Source organism: Macaca mulatta, chromosome 7, assembly GCF_049350105.2.
Source record: "Macaca mulatta isolate MMU2019108-1 chromosome 7, T2T-MMU8v2.0, whole genome shotgun sequence".
Classification (NCBI taxonomy): domain Eukaryota; kingdom Metazoa; phylum Chordata; class Mammalia; order Primates; family Cercopithecidae; genus Macaca; species Macaca mulatta.
Window position 1 is genome coordinate 124,655,041 of NC_133412.1, and position 21,609 is coordinate 124,676,649.

At 41.0% G+C, this 21,609-nt stretch overlaps 1 pseudogene; it reads left to right on the forward strand.

Annotated features, from left to right (window-relative positions):
- Nucleotides 1-4,372: 4,372 nt before the first annotated feature.
- Nucleotides 4,373-5,302, forward strand: LOC707161 (protein SET-like; annotated as a pseudogene).
- The last annotated feature ends 16,307 nt before the right edge of the window (nucleotides 5,303-21,609 follow it).

The following is a 21,609-nucleotide window of genomic DNA, read 5'->3' on the forward strand; positions in this document are numbered from 1 at the left end:
ATTTACGAGCAGTTTAGGGTAAAGGAGTCCCTAAGGATAGATCAGTTTTCCTTAATCCCATGTAACTAACAAATAGAGGTCATATGCAAGTAGAATAGCTTTTAGGTGTCAGGCTAAAAGAGTTCTTGATGAGATTGCTCATGTGGAGAGAAAGTACCCCTTTTAAAGTCATCCACTTTGCAAGGGTACCATTGAGCTGTGTGAGCTAAATAAGGCTTGTACAGTTACTGCATTACTTCCCTTCCAGCCCTGGAGACTACAAGCAAAGGAAGATACTTCCTTATTTAATTTGATAATGGTGCTAAATGAAACAAATAACACATAACGACAAACTCTTTTGAGTTAGAGAATCAAAAGAAGACAAGATGTATTAATAGCAGAAAACATTGAATGAAGACACAGTAATGACTCTGTTGTTCAAATTGATCCAGTTCTTTATTCACAGTATTGAAAAGATAGAGAGTAGTGGAAATGCTGCCTTTGGTGATGGTTCAACCTCAATGGATCAAATCCAGCTTCATTTATGGCCTGACCATATACACGGAAATGATGTCTAATGTAAGGCTCCCCTGGCAGTACTTGTAATTTACAAGATTGATTAGTTTTTCCTCTGAAGAGCTGTTAAATGTGATTAATTCAACTGAAACTCAGGAAAATTCCCTGTTTTCTTTTGCAAACAGAGGTAGAGGAATTCACAATGATCTGGAACACAGAATCATCAGTCATAAGGTCAGTCCCCTGCTTTGACCTTTGCCAAATGGTGAGTTGACTGACTTTTCCCAGTATGAAACATGAGGACCAATGCCTGACACTCAAATGTGAAGATACCCAGGGCCCATGTTAATTGTTAACTTCGTGATTTCTACCCCAAACATAGGGCTTACTTTTAAGCATCTGCAGAAAATGATTTTTATTGTCACGTGAAACCTAAAAATAACCATAACCTTGAATACTCTGATCGTTGAGCTTGGTTAAGACACCAACCAAACTGCAGTATTGCGGTCACGGACAGCCTCTGGGAGGAATAGAATTCTGTCTGCCCTGGGTGCTGGGTATATGAATAGGGCTGGGAAAGCAGGCAAGTCTAAGGTCTCCATGGAGCTCAATCCAGGGGAGAGGGCCTATCCTGGGAGCCTGATGGAAAGTTTCCTGTCCATTTCTGTTGCTGGCCTTGCTTTCGTGAACAGACAATTCACAACAAATGAAATAGAGATGGCCCTTAAACATGAAACTTGTTCACACTCACTCATAATTAGAGGAATACAATTAAAACAACACTGAGATACTATTTCTTGCCTGTCAGGCTGGCAAAAATTAATAAATTTTACAACACATTCTGTTACATGCATTGCTGGTAGGATGTCAAGCTGGTACAACCTTTTAAAAGTGAATTTGGCATTACTTTACAAAGCTACATGTACGTTTACTGTTTGACTCAGAAATCTCATTTTAGAAATCTAGCCGAAAATTTACTTCCAATGATGTGACAGTACATATATACAAGATTGTTCATTGAAGCATCATTTGTAATTGCAAAATATTGGAATCAATCTAAATGCCTACAGATAGAAGAATGATTGAATAAAACCATGGCTTATTGATACATGGAGTACTATGTACCTGTAAAAAAAAAAAAAAAAAAAAATGAGGAAAATCTCCTAAAATAATAGGTAGTGATTTTCCAGGACATACTTTTTAAGTGAAAAAAGTAAAATGCAAAGAATATGTATAGTATACTATGCTTAATGTAAGAAAAAAATGGAATACTAAAAGCATATACACATATCTGCTCATTTGTGCCTAAGTATGCTATGCCTATTTACATACAGCTTCACTAAGGGAATGTGTTGTAAAATTTATTAATTTTTGCTAACCTGACAGGGAATATATACAGAAAAAATCAGCCAGGGGTAATGAGATTGGTTACCTACAGTGGGTAGATGGAAACAGGGTGGAAAGAATGGGAAATGAGAACAGAGTGGTAGGAGCAAGGTATGAGCAGAGCAGCACTTTTCTGAATATGCCTTTACTATATAGCTCTGACTCTTAGAACTATGGGAATGTCCCCCTCTCCCATTATAATTAATTAAATTCAATGCAGATGCTAAGGGAACCCCAAATAGAACACAACAGTAAGAAAAGTAGCGTTGAAAATAGTATTTTGATATATACTATAGCACTAAAGACTACTGTACACAAGTATTATAAAACAAACAGTATGCAAATATCTTAATCTATTTGGTAAATACTCATGGGGATATGCTTTAGCAATTCTGAAGCTACGTATCTACTAGGACTGAACAAATAGATAAATAGATAAAACAAATAGATAAAAACATTACAAATAATGAGAGCCACATTTTTCAAGTAGAAGAAATAAGTTAAAAATAAGGAAGGGGGAGGAAGCTAGAATAAACCCTATAGTGTTAGAATAGGAGGTATCAGCATAAACTCATGATTTTTATTATGTACACAGATGGCATAAAGAAGGAAATTAGATGTATATATACATATGTAATATACAGACACATATTTCCTGTACCTCATGACATCCCACCATCAATGAGCACGTCTAGCATCTATATTTTGGTTATTAAATGCCATTCTTCAATGAAATGAACCAGGGTTCCCTGTAGAATTGGTTGACTCCAGGATTGAGCCAGTGAAGTGATAAGAATAGTCTGGAACATCTTGGGGTGCCAGAAGGTAAGGAAGTACTCAAAAACTGATGGGGACATGCTGGAAGAATGTAAGAAACTTGAAGGGGTTCCTTTTGTAGTAAAAATAGGAACAATTTGAGCAACAACAATTAAAAAATTGTAATAATGGATCATACTCAAAAAATTAAGTATCTATGGCTCTAAATTGATATAAGTAATTGAATGAATAATTAAGAGGGTAAGAAAGGACAATTCTTTCTTACAGTAGGATTCTGATTAATAAATGTAGAGGAAATTATTTAAATAAAAATTATTCTTAGGCAAATAGCAATAACTGTTTAGATAAGAACCATCATTGGGCACTGAAATTAATGAGCAAAAATATAAGAAATAACACTCTTTGCATAGTCTTAGATTTTCTCTCTGAATGATTACAAAGGGAAAAAAAATGTCTTTTTGGTAGGAAAACCTGGCATGCATCACCTTACCCAAGTCATCAAAGTTAATATCACCTAATATTGTATATCTCTTGATATGGACACTAAGAAGGGCACAACATCTCCTCTATGTTATTCTTGCAAAAAAAGTATAATTATGAGAAATTATGGATCAAAATCTAGGGAGATTTTTCAAAATAACTGGCTAGTGGGCTTCAAAACTGTCACTGTCGTGGGAGACAAAAAAGAGTAAGGTGCTGTCACAAATTAGAGAACACTTAGGACTCATGACAGCTGAATACAACATGGAATCCTGGATCATACCAGTGAAAAAGACATTAGTGAAGAAACTGGCAAAATTATTTCAGTAGGGTCTATGGATTAATTAGTGGTATTGTATCAATGTTAATTTCCTGATTTTGATCATCTTACTAAGACTATATAAGATGTGGTCAGGAAAACTGGGTAAAGGATATCAGGGATCTCTGAACTTTGCAACTTTTCTCTAAGTCCAAAATTATTTCAAAATTTAAAAATTAGGCTGGGCATAGTGGCTCATGCCTATAATCCTAGCACTTTGGAAGGCTGAGGTGGGAGGATCACTTGAGCCCAAGAGTTCGAGACCAGCCTGGGCAACATGGCGAAACCCCATCTCTATTTAGAAAAAAAAAAGAAAGAAAGTGTAAATATTAAACAGAAATAGCTGGTAAAGAGGAACAAAGGGAAGTACAAGTAAACATTTGCTTTTTATTAGACACCTTAAGAGTCCAAGTCTTGAATTTTTACTACTGAAAACAGTACGAACTACAGACAATCATGTTTACTTTAACTTAAATCATATTCAAAACTATTACTAAATAGTGCTAACTAGAACCTTGGAAGGGCAGAGGGAAGGGGAGATAAGGAAAGATTTTTTTTAACCAATACGAAATTACAGCTAGATAAGAGGAGTAAGTTCTAGTGTTCTATAGCACTGTAGGGTGACTATAGTTATTATTTATTTGATATTTTTGATGGCTACAAGAGAGAACTTTGAATGTTCTCAACACAATAAATGTTTGAGGTGACACTAATTACCTTGATTTGATCATTATGCATTGTACACAGATATTGAAATATCACACTGTACTCCATAAATATTTACAATTATTAAGTGTCAACTAAAGAAGACTATTCATACTAAGAAAATGCTCTTAAAAAATGACTCTGAGTTTTTTGCCTACTTCCTGATGAGCGAGGAGACCCGTGATCTGGTTCTTGGACTACCTTAGCCGCATGGCCCCCAAACACCTGTCTCCACTCCTGCCTCAAATGAAGAAACCAAGACCACCTCTTGCCCTGAGGCCAGAGGAGACATCGACCTCTGCAGGCTTGCCAAAGAAAGGAGAAAAAGAAGAGCAAGAAGCAGTTGAACACATTGATAAAGTACAAAATGAAATAGACAGACTTAATGAATAATCCAGTGAGGAAATTTTGAAAGTAGAACAGAAATATAACAAACTCTATAAATAATTTTCTCAAAAGAGGTCAGAATTGATTGCGAAAATCCCAGATTTTTGGGTAACAACATTTGTCAACCATCCCAAAGTGTCTGCACTCCTTGGGGAGGAGGATGAAGAGCCACTGCATTATTTGACCAGAGTTGAAGTGATGGAATTTGATGACATTAAATCAAATTGCCAAATAGATTTTTATTTTGATGAAAATCCTTACTTTGGAAATAAAATTCTCTCCAAAGAATTTCCTCTGAATGAGAGGGGTGATCTGTCTTCAAAGTCCACTGAAATCAAATGGAAATCTGGAAAGGATTTGACAAAACGTGCGAGTTAAACACAGAATAAAGCCAGCAGGAAGAAGCAGCATGCGGAATTAGAGAGCTTCTTTGCCTGGTTTACTGACCATTCTGATGCAGGGGCTAAAGAGTTAGGAGAGGTCATCAAAGATGATATTTGGCCAAACCTTTTACAGTACAACTTAGTTCCCAATATGGATGATGAAGAAGGAGAAGGAGAAGATGATGACGAAGATGAGGAAGGAAGAGAAGATGATGAGGAAGAGGAGGAAGGATTAGAAGGTATTGATGAAGAAGGGGATGAGAATGAAGGTGAAGGGGATGAGGATGAAGGGGAGGAGGATGAAGGTATTGATGAAGAAGGGGATGAGGATGAAGGGGAGGGAGAGGAGGATGAGGGAGAAGATGACTAACAGAATACTGATGGATTCCAACCTTCTTTTTTTAAATTATTATGCTTAAAGTTGTAGGGTACATGTGCACAACATGCAGGTTTGTTACATAGGTATACATGTGCCATGCTGGTTTGCTGCACCCATCAACTCATCATTTACATTAGGTATTTCTCCTAATGCTATCCCTCTCCCGTCCCCCCACCCCTCGACGGGCCCCGGTGTGTGATGTTCCCTGCTCTGTTTCCATGTGTTCTCATTGTTCAACTCCTACCTATGAGTGAGAACATGCAGTGTTTGGTTATCTGTCCTTGTGATAGTTTGCTGAGAATGATGGTTTCCAGCTTCATCCATGTCCCTGCAAAGATTCCGTCTCCTTTTGAGATGGAGTCTCACTCTGTCACCCTGGCTGGAGTGCAGTGGTATGATCTTGGCTCACTGCAACCTCTGCCTCCCAGGTTCAAGCAATTCTCCTGCCTCAGCCTCCCAAGTAGCTGGGACTACAGGCGCGTGCCACCACACCCAGCTAATTTTTTGTGTTTTTAGTAGAGACAGGGTTTCACCATGTTGGCCAGGATGATCTCGATCTCCTGACCTTGTGATCTGCCCACCTCAGCCTCTCAAAGTGCTGGGATTACAGGTGTGAGCCACTGCACCTGGCCCCAACCTTCTTTTTTAAAAAATTTTCTCCAATCCCTGAGAGCAAGTTGCAGTCTTCCGTTTACCATTTTTTTCCCCTCTTGTGCTCAGTCGCCCTGTTCTTGTGGACTCTTTTCTCTACATCATGGTTCTTAACTTATTTTGGGAGAAATACTTCGAGCAGAATACAATGGAAAAAGTGTCTTACCCCTTTCTGTTGGAAATTCCTTTTCATCCCTTCCTGTCTGAACAAAAACTGTACAGAATCAACACCATCGAGCTCTGAGGGAAGAAAGAAAAACCTGTTCCCTTTGCTCTGCTGGAAGCTGGAAGGTGCGAGGTCGCTGTGTAGCAGTGCACAGAATTCTAGCTTCTTTTCTCCTTTCTCTGAGCATTGGGCTCAGAGAGTACACCGTGTCTCTATGTGAATATGCACGGTTAGCATTTCCCAACATGTATCTGTCTACTTTCTCTTGTTTAAAAAAAGACAAAAAAGCTTTAAAAAATGGAGTTATAGAAGGTCAGCAAAGGGTGAGATGTTTGGGCGGGTTAAGTGGGCATTTTGACAGCATGGCTTCTCCTTTGGCACGTTCATTTGTGATATTTGACAGACATCCTTACAGTTTAAGATGACACTTTTAAAATAAATTCTCTCCTAATGATGGCTTGAGCCCTGCCACTCAATGGCAGAATCAACAGAACCTGTAGGATCTTATTTGGAATTGACATTCTCTATTGTAATTTTGTTCCTGTTTATTTTTAAATTTTCTTTTTGTTTCACTGAAAAGGAAAGATGATGCTCAGTTTTAAAGGTTAAAAGTGTACAAGTTGCTTTGTTACGATAAAACTAAATGTGTACACAAAGGATTTGATGCTTTTCTCTCAGCATAGATATGCTTACTATGACCTTCCAAGTTTGACTTGTATAACATCACTGTCAAACTTTGTCACCCTAACTTCATATTTTTTGATACACACTTTGCAGGAAAACCTCAGGGCGATGTGGATTTAGTAATGGGAGTTGAATCAATCTATTAATATCTCCCTACCTGGGAAACATGGGTACAATTCGCCATTGGTTTCTGATAGTATTCACATCATTTGGGATACCAGAATGCTCAATACTCAGTTCTGAGTACATTGTGCCCTTGACTTTTAATCTCCAGGTGGCAGTTTTTAAAATTCACCTTTCACCAGGATATAAAGTAATAGTGCCTGCCACCACCATCAAATAGACCTGGTGCTTTAATGTCAAGTTATATATGGGACAGTTGCTGGCATGTCTTCATTAGCTATGTAAAATATGGCCAGGAAGATAGGCTCTCAGAGTAAGAAGTCCGTGTTAATTAGGAGTGACTGTCCCAGCTCTCTGGTGTAAAGTTCTCAAATATGAATATATAAATCTGGGTGGGGTAATGGACTCAGCTCTGTCTGCTCAATGCCATTGTGCAGAGAAGAAGCGTAATGCGTAAGCTTTTTAATGTTGTTAAAATATAATAGCTGAAATTAAATGCCACTTTTTCAGAGGAGAATTAATGGACAATCTGGTGAAATTCAAAGCTTTTTGATGTATAAAACTTGATAAATGGAACTATCCCACCAATAGGCAAAAGTGTAACAACCTATCTAGATGGATAGTATGTAATTTCTGTACAGGTCTCTGTTTAGTAAATACATCACTGTACGGGGATCAGGAATCTGGCTCCAATAAAGGAACGTAAAGTGTTTTTTGGGGAAAAATGACTCTCAGAGATTGGCTCATTTTTCCTCACCTGGTGAAGCACAGCTAGAAATAAGAGATAAGCCAAAGAAACATTTTATGCATATGTCTCAAATTCTATGCACGCAAGGCTCTTTGCTTTATTCCAAGGAGGTACGTCAGTCTTTATTCAGAGCCTTTTCTTTCTTAATTCATATAAAGCTCTGTCAAGGTTGGCTTTGGGTTTTTAGTTCAGAAGAGAGTAATACTGCATCAGACTACTATGAAGGCAGGTCCACAGTACGTGACCCACTAATGTGTTCACCAGGTCACATGGTTTTGTAAAATTTCCAAAGGTAAGATATCTTAACCACAATTGGTTCAGACTGCCTGCTGCCACTCTGACTTGCCCTCCAGCACATATCACCTCATGTCAGATGGCAATGAAGAGGCTGCAGGCATTTTTTGAGCTATAGCTAAGTAGAAGTCAATTAGGGTTTGTTGGAATATATATGTATATTTTATAGTGACTTCTGCGTATTATTGAATTATTGCTAGCTTAACCAGAGTAGGAATGTCTTCCAGGAATGTACCCACTGTCCAATTTGGTGTCTAATTTTGTATTTGTAATTTTGTATCTTTTTTTTTTTAAAGAGTCCCTCCCCGCAACAACCAACAATTGTATGAGCTTCGGTTCCCTAAAATTTTGGATCCACCCTTGGCATTATGCTAATGTTTGAAGGAACAGCCAATTAGAAATGTTAAAACAAGGAATTAAGCAGGCAAATAATCCCTTGTTAATTAGTGTAAACAAAAGATAAGAAAGCACAGTGCCCTTGATCTATTTAGCATGTGGATAAGGAGCTAACAAACTTCCACAGATCCTGAGGCCATCACTGTGGTAAAGCATGTGTGATAACTGATGTTAGTAGTGATGATCTTGAGTCATGAAGGAAAACTTAAACTCCTGAATATACTCGTTAAAAATACAGAGAAACGTATAATTCACCTTGGGAATATTTTCTACAAATGTTTGAAATAGAAATGTTGGTGCTTACACATTCAGATTTTCAATGATCCGGAAACACACCCAAGAACAATGAATTATCCAAGGGTTTAGCTGGCCTGGGTTTTATTCTGGTTTGGTTACATAAAGCTGGAATGGTGGGTTATGATCTTTATTCCAAAAATCAGAGTAGTGTGTGCTGGACCAATCAGTTGAATTAAACTTACCTTGTCCATAACTGCACACATGTTTAGCACATTTCTCAAAGAATCATCACCAGTGAGGTAGGCCACTATTAGAAAGTGCTAGAGAACTGAGAATTTTGCTAAAGGTGCTTTGTGAAGGCAGAATAGTGTCAAGAATGGGCTATAGGCCATAGAGCCAAGCAAATGTACTTATACTTGTGTAAAGAGAGAGAGAGGGAGACAGAGAGAGAGAGAGAAGCAATAGTTGCCAACATTTATTGAATACTTACAATGCGTCAAGCACTGTGCAAAGTATTGCTTCATATAAATCATGTGTCTGAATTAATCAGCCTAACAACTCAATCAAGAAGCTATTTATTAGTCCCATTCTTCAGATGAGGACATTAAGGCTAAGAAAAGTTAAGAAATTTGTCCAAGATCAGAGAGCTTCCTAACCCTGGCACTATTAAGATTTGGGGCTGTATAATCCAAGGGAAAGTTCTGCAACTTTTAGATATTTAGAACATCTTTGGCCTCTACGCCTCTACCCACTTGATACCTGTTGTGGCGAATAAAAATATCTTCAGATATTGCCAAATGCCTCCTTGGGACGTGGAATCATCTTTGGTTGAGAACTATGTTTACCAACAGGCATGGAGTCACTGCTACAAACCCAGCCTCCACTGGTGCTCCTTCTGTGGCTGGAGCTCTGTGGCTGGAGCGGGACCTCCTCTCTGCTACGCCTCGTGTGGACACATTGTATACTAAGTAACAGGCAGCCTGGCCAAATGCTTCACAACCTGGAACTGGACACAGGGAGGCTTTCCGGCCCTGCCCACATTTCCAGACCCTGACACTTCCATCAAGCAATTGCTGGGCCACCCCTTTTGGAGAACTCCATATCCTGCCAGAAATCTATAGAGGCTTGTGGCTATTCTTATGCCTTCCCTCGTTTAGGTCCCACTTGCACTCTGCTTAGCATCCAATCCTCAGAAACTGAGGTTGGGAGATGGGCTGTATCCTACTTTCACTAAAGAAGGTGGATTGTCAATTTTTAAATGTTCCATTCTTTTAAACTTTTATGTGCCTTTTGGGAAGGGAATTGAACCAAAATTCCTCTATTCTGTAATCCTTACTAGGAGCCTTGGTCCAGTTTTAGTTCCTGTGTCTCAAATCTGTGAGAGAGAGGGAGAGACAGATGGACAGAGAGAATACAGGTGTCTAAATGTAAACTCATGCATGTAGAGTTTTAACATTAGCTACCCTTCTTCCTAAATTGATGTTGGGATGAAGCTCCAAGAAGGTATATAGAACTCTTCTTAGAACTGTACAATTTCAGAAAAACATTAAAAAATCTTGTTGTGGGACTAATATAATGATGCAAAATTGCTTTGAAAATTACTGTAAATATTCAGTGACATTAAATATGCCTGAAAATTATATACTACTTAATGACATAATTAATCTTTTATATCTGTTTACTGAGATGAATACAAAAGTATGCTGTCTTCTTTATTCAAAGACCTGAAAAGTCAAGGTTCTTGACAAGCCTTGCAGGCTTGTTATCATCTGTGTGTATGCTCAAAACTTCATACCATCAGACAGCCCAGCGGAGTGCCAGCAGTCGTAGTGTAAGGATCGTTTTTATTTAGCTTGTTCTGTGAAGCACATTAAATGTTTCTCATATACTTAGAAATCTTAAAAGCATTTATGGATGACAGTGACTTTAACAATTCTGAGAGTAGAACGTGCTCAGTAGTTTTGAGCACTGGGGGATTCGATGTAGGTTAGGGATCTCTTCTCTCCTCCGCTCTCTCTTGTCCTTTCTTTTCCTCCCTAATCTTCCCTCCTCCTCTCTTTCTCTTCCTCTTCTCTCCTTTCCTTTCCTTTCTCTTCTCTCATTCTGTTTCTCTCTCTTTCTCTCATATATACACATGTACTCCTACCCCTCTTTTTTCAAAGGTTTTTAACTCCATCCCTCGATGAATAATTTTAGTAATTGCCCAGTGATAGTGCTAATTAAATTAGACCTCCAGAGGGAAGGCTACTCTTGAGTCTAAATGGCCCGGTGAGTTTTCCTATCTCTGATTTTACTCTATCAAACTTCTAGAAAGCCTCTGCCTTACTTGCCTTTAGTTTTACTATCTTCTGCTTAAGTATTTATCTCTTACCCTCCTCTCCAAATATTGTAAGCTCCTCAGGGCAGAAACTATGCCTTTTAAATGGATGCTATTCTAGTGACTACTCAGGAAATGTTTGTTGATATATTTGACATGTTGACTCTCCCAGGTCTATGGCTGCTAACAAGACATTGCTGGTCACTTCTTCCTCCTCTTGGGCAGCCCCCTTTAAGGTAACTATATGCCAGACCTCTTTAGTATATCCATTTTGATATAAAACATGTTGAAGCTTTATGTTCCACCTCAGAAGAATAGCAAGAAAACCAACAGAGTGATGCATCATTTCTCAAGAAACCATGGAGTGCAAAAATAGCAGAAATCACCAGTGCCTGGCCTTATGCCTGGATGCTTTCTGAGCTTAGATTCCTGGTGCAGAAATCACTGCATGACTCTGGCTTCTCCATACTTGAGGTTGTGAATGCACCAGGATGGGGAAAAACCCTGTAGGATTTTAATCTTACGTGCGTCATCCATAGGCTTCTCCCCCTTCTTGCCTCTGCTGACTCAGGACACACACATAATTCTATGAAATAAAATATATTTGTTCCTTATCTTTCAAACAGTCTTTCCCAATCTAATGTATCAAAGACATTCAAAAGTTTGAGCAAAGGCTGTTCTTTCTCTGACTTTGTTTCATCATGGGCAAGTCTGCTAAGGAAAACAGCACATACTGGCCAGAAGAAGAACTTGAAAAAGTTCAAGATGTATAGATTTCTTATTTCTGTCTCCCAAATCTTTCTATTTATATTCTCTGAGTGTCAAAATGGATGACTCAGCTGTGATACACCAAAAGATGAGGCAGCATGTAATTCAACCCTCGCTCTCTCTCTCAGCATATGGCAAGGTTTATGGCTGCCAAAAAATGCACAGGCTCTTGCCTCCAAATACGAATGAACAAAAAACCCTGTGCTTTATGAAACCAAAGGCCACATCTCCAGCAGTTTGCACTGGATATGCAGTCTTTCTGGGCCTGACCAGGCTGAAGGTGCAAACGATGCATAGGATGAGGAGTTGGTCTTTCCCATGAGGGCTTTGTGCTGTAATCTTCTCTCTGACAGCCTGCCTCGCTGCAGCCTCCATCCCCATCTTCCAAGAGAAACTGTACAAAAGATCTCTCTCCCCAAGTCCTTCTGAAGTAGTCTCTCCTTTAAAAAACAACCAGGACATTGTTTCCTGAGCATTTGCCAGGAATGCCAGAAGAAGGCTTAGCTCTGCGCATAGAGAAAGAACAAAGATGATTCCTTTTCAGAAAACGTTGCATGTATGCATGTATATTTGGGGTGAAGTTAGGGAGAATGAATTATCCCTTTCAAGCAAGTTGTGAGTTTTGTTTTGTTTTTCTTCTCTCGTTGCCCAGGCTGGAGTGCAACGGCATGATCTCGGCTCACTGCAACCTCCGCCTCCTGGGTTCAAGCGATTCTCCTGTCTCAGCCTCCCAAGTAGCTGGGATTACAGGCACCTGCCACCACAGCCGGCTAATTTTTGTATTTTGAGTCGAGACTGGGTTTTGCCACGTTGGCCAGACTGGTCTCTAACTCCTGACCTCAGGTGATCCACCCGCCTTGGCCTCCCAAAGTGCTGGGATTACAGGCATGAGCCACCACACCCGGCAGTGGGTTATCTAACAGATTAAGTTTTTCCTGGTGAGTGCTGGTCCCACTGGCAAGAGGCTTAATGGTAATTTTGTTGCCATCAGAAGCTGAGATTAGTTCCTGAGCTTTGTCTCTTGAGGACTGCCTGGGGCTGGGAGGTGAAGATGGGAACTGGCATGTGGTTGTACTGAGAGTTGTTTGTACAGGGTTGCCATGATATGAAACTGGGGTTACGCTGCAATTCAGTTTTTTCTATCCTGTTTTCCCTGGACAGTCTGTAACGAATCGATTGTTAGCAATATGTATGGTCAGGCATTTAGTAAAATTCCAGCCCATTCTTGTGGTGCTGATGAAAACTAAAAGAGAGCAAGGGAATTTGGACTCCTGACTCATCTCTGTTAAGCACTTTGAAGGCTCTGTCTGCCTTGAATGGTGATGGCAGGTGAGGTTGAGAGCCAGCTCCTTCTTGGCTCTGGCAAGAAGTCATGGAGTCCTATACCCTTAGAGTTTTATTCTTCAGATGTCTAAGTTGTTTTTCTAAATTGCTTTAGCAAGAAACCCTGTGCAACTGATAGGGGGCGGAGGCATCTGTGTGCTTGAGAGCTCCTGGTTGTCGATGTTGGTGTCTAGAGAACCCACATCCTGGTCCATTCCCATCTGGCCCAAGATGAAGCAGCTCCCCAAAGCTGTTCCTTTTAAGTTCTTCCCCCACCTCCTACCTAATGCACTTTACTTGAAAACTTATTCGACTATATAATAATATATTGATCATTGAAATGCCTCAGGAGCCTGGAAATGGCTCAACTTTGATCAACTATTAATTTTTTTTTATTTGTTCAATGGACCCAGGAAGAAAGAGAGGGTCTGCTGCCATCCAGTTGACCATCAAAACCTCAGTGAATCTTGGCACAGATTTGCTCCCTGCCAAGAGAAGCTAGACTATTGCCTGAAGCAGCAAGAGATGAATGGTTCCTTCTGTAGGTCCTGGCATGAAAACATCTCATTGTTCTATCCTGGTCTGTGGGGGCTGCGACTGGGCCCCCCTCAGAGACCTCAAGCACACCAGCCTCCAGGAGAGTCGCCTGCCAGCTTCCCAAGTCTGAAGAGAACATTCCTCCCTCTTTCCTGATGTCATCAAAGCCAGTGGTTGGGTCTGGGTTGAGAAGTCTCGGTTTTTCCTCTTTTGTGACCTCAAAAATAAGTCCCCATGTTTCCTAGTCCATGAGAAGAAGGGTGGAAGGAAAACCCCTGAAACAGAAGGGCAGTTTTTTTACAAACAATCAAATCTCCATGATCATAAAGTTATATAGTGTTAAAGCTAGATGATCAAGTAGCCAAACCATCTGGCTTTGCAGTTGAGGAAACTGAGGTCCAAAAGGATTAGGGGAGATGCTTAAAGATTTGATACCTGCTAACACCTCATCAGAGACACCTTACAGTATCAAATGTAATAGTGAAAAAGTGAGAAAAGAATACCTTTCCGAGTGACATCATCTCCCCAAGTGCTACTCAACTTTGTGCCCTCAGCAGTTTGCACAGAGAAGGCTCTGTAAATGCTTTCAATGAGTAAGAAAAAGTGAGTACCTAGCACACAATTGTCTTATGTTGTGATTTTGCATTTACCCATAATTAGCTCAATAAATATTTATTAAATTATTATGACAGCTAATACTTCTTGCATGTACTACATAGCATGTTACATACCAGGTATTTTGCATGTATTTTCTCAACCCTCTCAGAAGCCCTATGTGGTAGGTAACATCACTATCTCCATTTCACAAATAAGGAGGCAGAAGCATCTAGAGGTTTGGCACTTAGCACTGTCACAGAGCTGAGAGTGATGGAGTCAAGATTCAAGCTCAGGATGACTGGCTGCAGAGCCCATTCTTAGCTTCTATACTATCTTGCAGAAATTAGTTGTATGTCTAGCGCTGTGCTAGGAGTTGTAGAAGATAGTTTTCTTAAGAAGTTTGCATTTTCTGGAAAAAACATGATCTACATTGCAGCAGAGCTTTGAGCTGGGGCAGTGGTAGAATAAACCAGAGGAGTGACTGTGATGGTTTTCCCTGTGCTCTGGCTTCTCCTTTTCATCTTTGGGAAAATGTACCCTATGAATGCTGAGAAAGTAGAGATAAACTTGAAGATTCATAAGAGACTGCTGCTGCCCGGGAGTATAGAGGGAGCAAAGAAGGAAAATACTATGGCCCTAGAGGAGGGTAGTCCTTCTCTCTTGTGTACACACACACACACGCGCGCGTGCACACACACACACACACATGCATGGAAGTTGAGGTTGCCTGTATTGGGTTCTTGCTTTCATATTTTTCTAAGTCAGTCACACATCCAAAGAAAGATGAGTTGGATGATCTGAAAACCAGACAATATGGTTGTCGTTTTACTTATTCTTTCAGAATTAATTTAGTGAATGTCCATCATGTAGCCATAGTACTCCAGACCTTGTGAATATTGGCAATGATCAACAAGAAATGGTCTCTATCCTCAAGGTACTCTTGTGAGGCACTAGTGAAGTGGTTTACAGTGCAGTGAAATAAAACCTGTGATTGGGGTGAGTGCAGGTACTTTGCCAAATCCTGACAATATTACAATGATTAGGATGCAGGCCTTTAAGGGAAAGACTGAAGCTCTTTTCCTTGGAGGAGACAGACATAGGAAGAAATAAGAGTTGACCTCTTGGAGAGAAGATCCATTGTGATGACATAGGCTGTGAGCTTCTGGGTCCTGGGAGAGTTTGGGCAGGAGGGGGATGAGCTTTGGCTACAGATGTTTTACAGGAAATTCCACACGGATTGTGAGGAAGTACTGAATGACCTCAAAGGCTCTTGGAGACTCCAATACTTTATAATACTCTGTTCCCACATGAGTGGGCAAATGCAGGCAGAGGTGTAGGACTCACAAGGAATCCTTTACAGCTCCTAACTCCTTGCATTTCCATGGTATGGAGTAGAGAAGTGTAAATGAGCTGCAGGCCTGCAGGGGTGTGGGGAGCAACAGCAAGGCCACTCTGGGGTGCGGGGAGATGTGGAGGGACTTGTAAAACGGTGTTTGACCTTCTCAGGCTTAGGATTGTAATAGGTCCCTGATGCCCTTGGAAACCACATTGATTGTATTCTGGAAGAGCTTTATCAACCTTGAAGCTCCCATGTAGCTTACCTGTGTGCTGCCTGTTCCACTCACAGGAATCAGTGTTCTTCTATACAGTCCAGTGCACAAGCCTGAACACCAGGAAGACGTCGTACTTATGGGATGCAGCTATTAGAGGCATTCTATTGCCTGAACATACCATAGGATGTCCATGTGGACCTCTAGGCTATGCCTTTGCTCAGACTGCACCGTCCGGAGCACCTTTTTTCTATCCTGTTTTCCCTGGACAGTCTGTAACGAATCCATTGTTAGCAATATGCATGGCAGGTATTTAGTAAAATTCCAGCCCATTCTTGTGGTGCTGATGAAAACTGAGAGAGAGCAAGGGAATTTGGACTCCTGACTCATCTCTGTGAAGCACTTTGAAGGCTCTGTCTGCCTTGAATGGTGATGGCAGGTGAGGTCAACTTCCGTGCGTGTGTGTGTGTGTGCATGTGTGTGTGTGTACACGAGAGAGAAGGACTACCCTCCTCTGGGGCCATAGTGTTTTCCTTCTTTGCTCCCTCATATACTCCTGGGCAGCAGCAGCACTGCCTCAGGGCAGCAGATACAAATGTGCAGACTCTGCCTTATGTAAGGCCACCAAGCTGAAGAGTCCGGAAGAATTGGCGTCTTGCCTACAGCCTACACTCTGGGCACCTTGAGCGTAACTGCATTGGATTTGAGGTAGGGCCTTTTCCTCATTTAAACAAAAGGACCCTATCACTGGGTGCAGTCCTGTCTTCTCACTCCCCAGCTGTCCCAATCCTACTCACACCTGTTCCATTCCCCACCCCTCAACACTACCATCCATGCACAATTGTTGCTCCTCCCTTAGCTTTCTCAGAGTACCTTACTTATAACTTTAAATCCCTATCATGGCCAAAATTATTTTATTATTGCTTTGAGGTCATATGATTCTAGCTTGGCAGTTTTGTACTGTCTTGAAGATACTACTCCCCTGTCTTTTCTGGCTTAATGCTATCATGGAGAAGCTATATTGTTCTAATTATTATTCTTTTGTAGGAAATGTGTCTTTTCTCTTTGGATACTTTTAAGATAATCTGTTTGTCTTTGGTGTTCACAGTTTCACCATGATGGATTGTTTGCAAATTTCCTTGTACTTAATCTATTTGGGATTTTTTTGGAATTCCTAATGTTTGAGAAATCCTCAGTTATTATCTCTTTGAATATTATTTCTTGAGCATTCTATCATCTCCTTCTAGATTTCCAATTATATAGATAGCAGACATTCTTACTGTATTCTCCATGTGCCTTGAACCATTACAGCAAAATTTCCATTGCTTTATATGTCTGGGTTGCATTCTGGATAATTTATTTGCATTCATGTTCCAGTCCACTAATCTATATTTAGGTGTGCCTGTGTCTAATTCCATACGTTAAAGTTGTAAGCTCCTTATGGTGAGGGACTGCATCTATTTCATCTTGGTTTCATGTCTAGTACACAGCCAGTGATAAGTAAGTGTTTGCTGAAATGAATTTGTTGGCATATCTGAGAAGCAATTGTTAAGCTGATCTTCCTGTGTAATCCAAGGTAGAAATACATGCTGAAATATAAGTTAGTTACCCATTGGCAAGGAAAGAGGGAACCACTGGCAAGGAAAGAGGAAAAGACTCATTTAGCGCTTACAGTAATGGCATATGGAACTGGTTGGCTTGTACTGCTCTGTCTATAGTTCAAGGGCAGGTTAGGTCAGGCAGAATCATGTGACAGGTGTGTTCAAAAACCATGGCCAAGCCAAGGTCTCTCTTCTTCAAATAAAACTCCTAAACATCATCCCACTTATGCAATAAAACTTGGGGCAGGAAATGAAACTTTTGAACTGGTTACCTCCCCCAGCTTGATGTGGGTATAATCTTGACATTCTCTCTCACTTAAAAATGCATGAAGAAAGGTTACCACCAAGGAAAAGGAGTTCGGTAAGCCTCAAAAAGCTTGTTCAGACTAGTCGTGGCACCTCATCTCAGGCACCAGGTAAATGGGACAAGGGTAGGCAAATAGTGCCTGTAGTCTGCCTTTAGAAAAACCTGATGCTGCTCTTAATCATGCAGCCCATCATGTTTCATTAAAATAAAGATTCATCTCTGCTGTTGTCACAGAGCAGATGTCTGCTCCTCAGTGGCTGTACCCAGCTGCTGGCGGTCACAGTCACGCACAGGCAGGGTCACAGTCCAGAAAAGATATGCATGACTTCAGAGGGAGTTTCCCGCAGTGTTTTTGGCAAGAGGGAAAGGGATAGTGGGAAGGGCAAGCTCTCCCGGTGGCAGTCAGTGTCTGGCATTTAGCCATTCTTCAGTGGGAGGTTCTTGGGGAGAAACATGAAAATCAGTCTTCAGGGTAGTTCAACAAAAGAGCATGTGAGCATGTGGTGATTTTGAGATTCCACCCCATGAGAAAGGAATCTCAGTGCACAGTGGATTTTCCCATCACAGTTTATGGGATTATCAGGCTAATCTGCACCTTCTCTTGTCTGTCAGTGCTGCTGCAGAACAGTTCCAAAGCCACAAAGAAGGAGCTGGCCCACTGTTCTAGAGAAGGCCATCTGAAATAGGAGGAGGCCCTGACGTCCCTGTTCGGAAATCCTGAATTGAGTATATTCGGTGGTATCTGTAGTGATCCCAAAGAGTGTCACCAAATTCTCTCAATTAAATTAATTTTAATTAACTTTATTATTAATAAAAAAAATTACCAGAAAGCATATAGTAGCAGTATCTGATAGAGCCAGACATTCAAGAGTGACTGTGGAAGCCTGGAAGTCAGGAACCTTGACTGAATTAAATCCAATAAAACACAAACCCACAGCTGATGGTTCCTGGGTCCCACAGGAACCCCCCTGCTCTCAAGTCCACATAGGGGAACAGATGGCAGCACCAGTAGGTCATACTCTGATTTCTTCTGCCTAGAAATCTGTTCCTTTATCACAGCTGGGGATTTCAGCTATTCCTGATGGCAGCGATTTCCATCTGGGCCTGTGGTGAAAAATAAACTTTTCTTGAACCATTAAAATTCATAAAGCTGTTAACAGTTAAGATGTAAAAAGCTCTTGAGATGTCTTTGTGCATGTGGTTGTTGTCCGTTTTCTGTGAAAACTATCATACCTGTGGTGAAAATTCAATATACTTATAAAATTGAATCTCTCATGTCAAGACCCTGTGACTTACTGTCACAGAGCTAAGAATAAAATGAGATAGCAGTGAGGAAAGTGCTAGTTTGAAGATGATAATATCACTACCATCTTCTCTTAGAGCTCTTCAGGGAAAATGTATGAAAGAAAATTTCAGATAAAATTCCCTGAGTTTCAAAAATTGAGGATAGGAATTACAGCATAAAAATTTAGATATTAGATAGAAATCTAGACAGAAAACCAGACCAGAATTTTTTGGTCAGTGTGGGTTTCTTGTTCACCCTAAACATTCTGGGACAACGAAGTTGGTCTCTAAACCTTTGGTTTACTATTTAAGGAAGAGCAAATGCCTAGAAGCTCCTCCAAATGAAGCTCAATCAAAAGATTCTGCCAGCGGCTCCCCACCAGGGTCCAGGAGGGATGTAGGCTCCGAGTGAGACGTGGGCTGAGATGGTAACAGGTGCTCTCTCATGAGGTCAGCTACCACACAAAATAGGAACCTGTTTCCAGATATTTAGATCTCTCAAGAGATTCCAGAATTTGGGATTTTTGTATGAGATCTCATGATTTTTAAACATTGATATATAGAATATAAAAAGCCATCATGTGGGCCAAACAAACCATGACTAGGGTCTGGATTTGACCTGCTGGCCACCAGCTTGCACCTCAAATACATAGATAAATTCCACAAATGTTTGTTGAGGTCTATCTTATGCCAGGCATTGTCCTAGATGCTATGGACACAGAGGCAAGGAGAATGCTGTGTGTACTCTTATGAACTTGGCAGCCCAGAGGAAAAGACTGACCTGTAAGGAGATCATCTGCGTGCATTGTGGAGGGTGATCTGGGTAACAGCTAACCCACCTGCAGAGTGGGCATGTCATGGAAGACCTCCTGCAGGTAATGGCACTGGCGAAGTTGAGTCTTGAACCTCAGTTGAATCTTGAGGAATTCACCAGGTGACAAAGGGAGATGAGGTAGAGATAGGACATGCCAGGAAAAGGCCACAGCAAGAGCTAAGGATAAGCAGTCTGGCCTATGTAGATACCTACATAAAGCTCAATGCATGACACAGGTGAGGCCAGGGATAGGTGGACCATTGATATAGTTTGATATTTGTTCCTCCAAATCTCATGTTGAAATTTGATCCCCAGTGTTGGAGGTGAGGCCTAGTGGGAGGTATATGGGTCATGGGGACAGATATCTCATGAAGGGCTTTGTGCCATCCCAGCAGCAATGACTGAATTCTCACTCTATGCATATATGTATATATGTATGATAGAGTCTTGGTCTGTTATGCAGGCTGGAGTGCAGTGGTGTGAACTCAGCTCCCTGCAACCTATACCTCTTGGGTTCAACTGATTCTCCTGCCTCAACCTCCCGAGTAGCTGAGACTTCAGACATGTGCCACCACGCCTGTCTATTTTTTGTATATTTTTCAGTAGAGATGGGGTTTCACCATGTTGGACAGGCTGGTCTTGAACTCCTGACCCCAAGTGATCTGCCTGCCTCAGCCTCCCAAAGTGCTGGAGTTACAGGTGTGAGTCATCACACCTGGCCTCTCACTCTATTTAGTTTGCGCAAGAACTAATTGTCTAAAAGAGCTTGGCACCTCCCCTACTTCCTCTCTCACCATGTGGTGCCAGCTCCACTTTTCCTTTTGCCATGACTGGAATCTTCCTGAGGTCTTAACCAGAAGCAGATGCTTGTGCCATTCTTCCTGTACAACCTGCAGAATGGTGAGTTAAATAAATCTCTTTTCTTTATAAACTACCCAGCCTCGGGTATTCCTTTATAGCAATGCAAAACAGATGAAGACACCCATGGAGGACTTTGACATGTCAACTTGTGTGGGCTTTATCCCAAGCAATGGGACGCCCATGGAATGCTTTAAGCAGGGCAGAGATGGGGTGACATTGGTGTTTTAAAATTATTCTTTCAGCAGTTGAATACAGCATACATCAAAAAGGGAAGAAAACTGACAGTGGAGAGAATACTCAGCAAGCTAGGGTAACAAAACTGGCAAGAGATGGTCAGGGCATGAGTGAGGGTTGGAAAGAAAAATGGGAATTTAATAACTAGGAAATTAAATTAGCAGGACAGGCAGATAGAAGAAGAGGATGAAGGGGGCCCAGTCAAACGTGGCTCTAAGGTTCTAGGTGGATGGTGGTTAGGGAGACCATCTCCATTTGCCTGGATTGTGACAGTTTTAAGACTGGGAGTTCTACATCCTCAGAAGCCCTTCAGTCCTGGGAAAATAGGGATGGTTGGTCACTCTAGTGATGGTTTTCCAACTAACATGAGGAATAGCAGAAGAAGCTGTAAGTTTGGAATGTTGAAGAGATAAGAAGTTTGATTTGGAGCATATTGACTGAGGTGCCAGTGGGCATCTAAGTTAGGATATCAAGAAGGCACTTGGAATGAGTCTACAGCTCAAGAACAGGAGGACTTCGACTTGGATAGAGTATATTTGGGAGCCATCGGCATAAACAGAAGTGGATTAAATCACCCAAGGAGTAGCATAAAAAGGGAAGTGAATCAAGAATAAAACGGTGGAGAATGAAACATTGGAAACTTCCATGTTTAAGGAGCATATCTAGAAAGAAGGGCCAATGGAACAGGCTGAGATGGAGCAGTCAGAGTGTAAGAAGGACAGGCTGAAGACAGGGTCTTAGAAGGCATATAAGTAGAGTGTCTCAAAGCATGAGCGGTCATTAGGATCAATGGCAAGGAAGATATC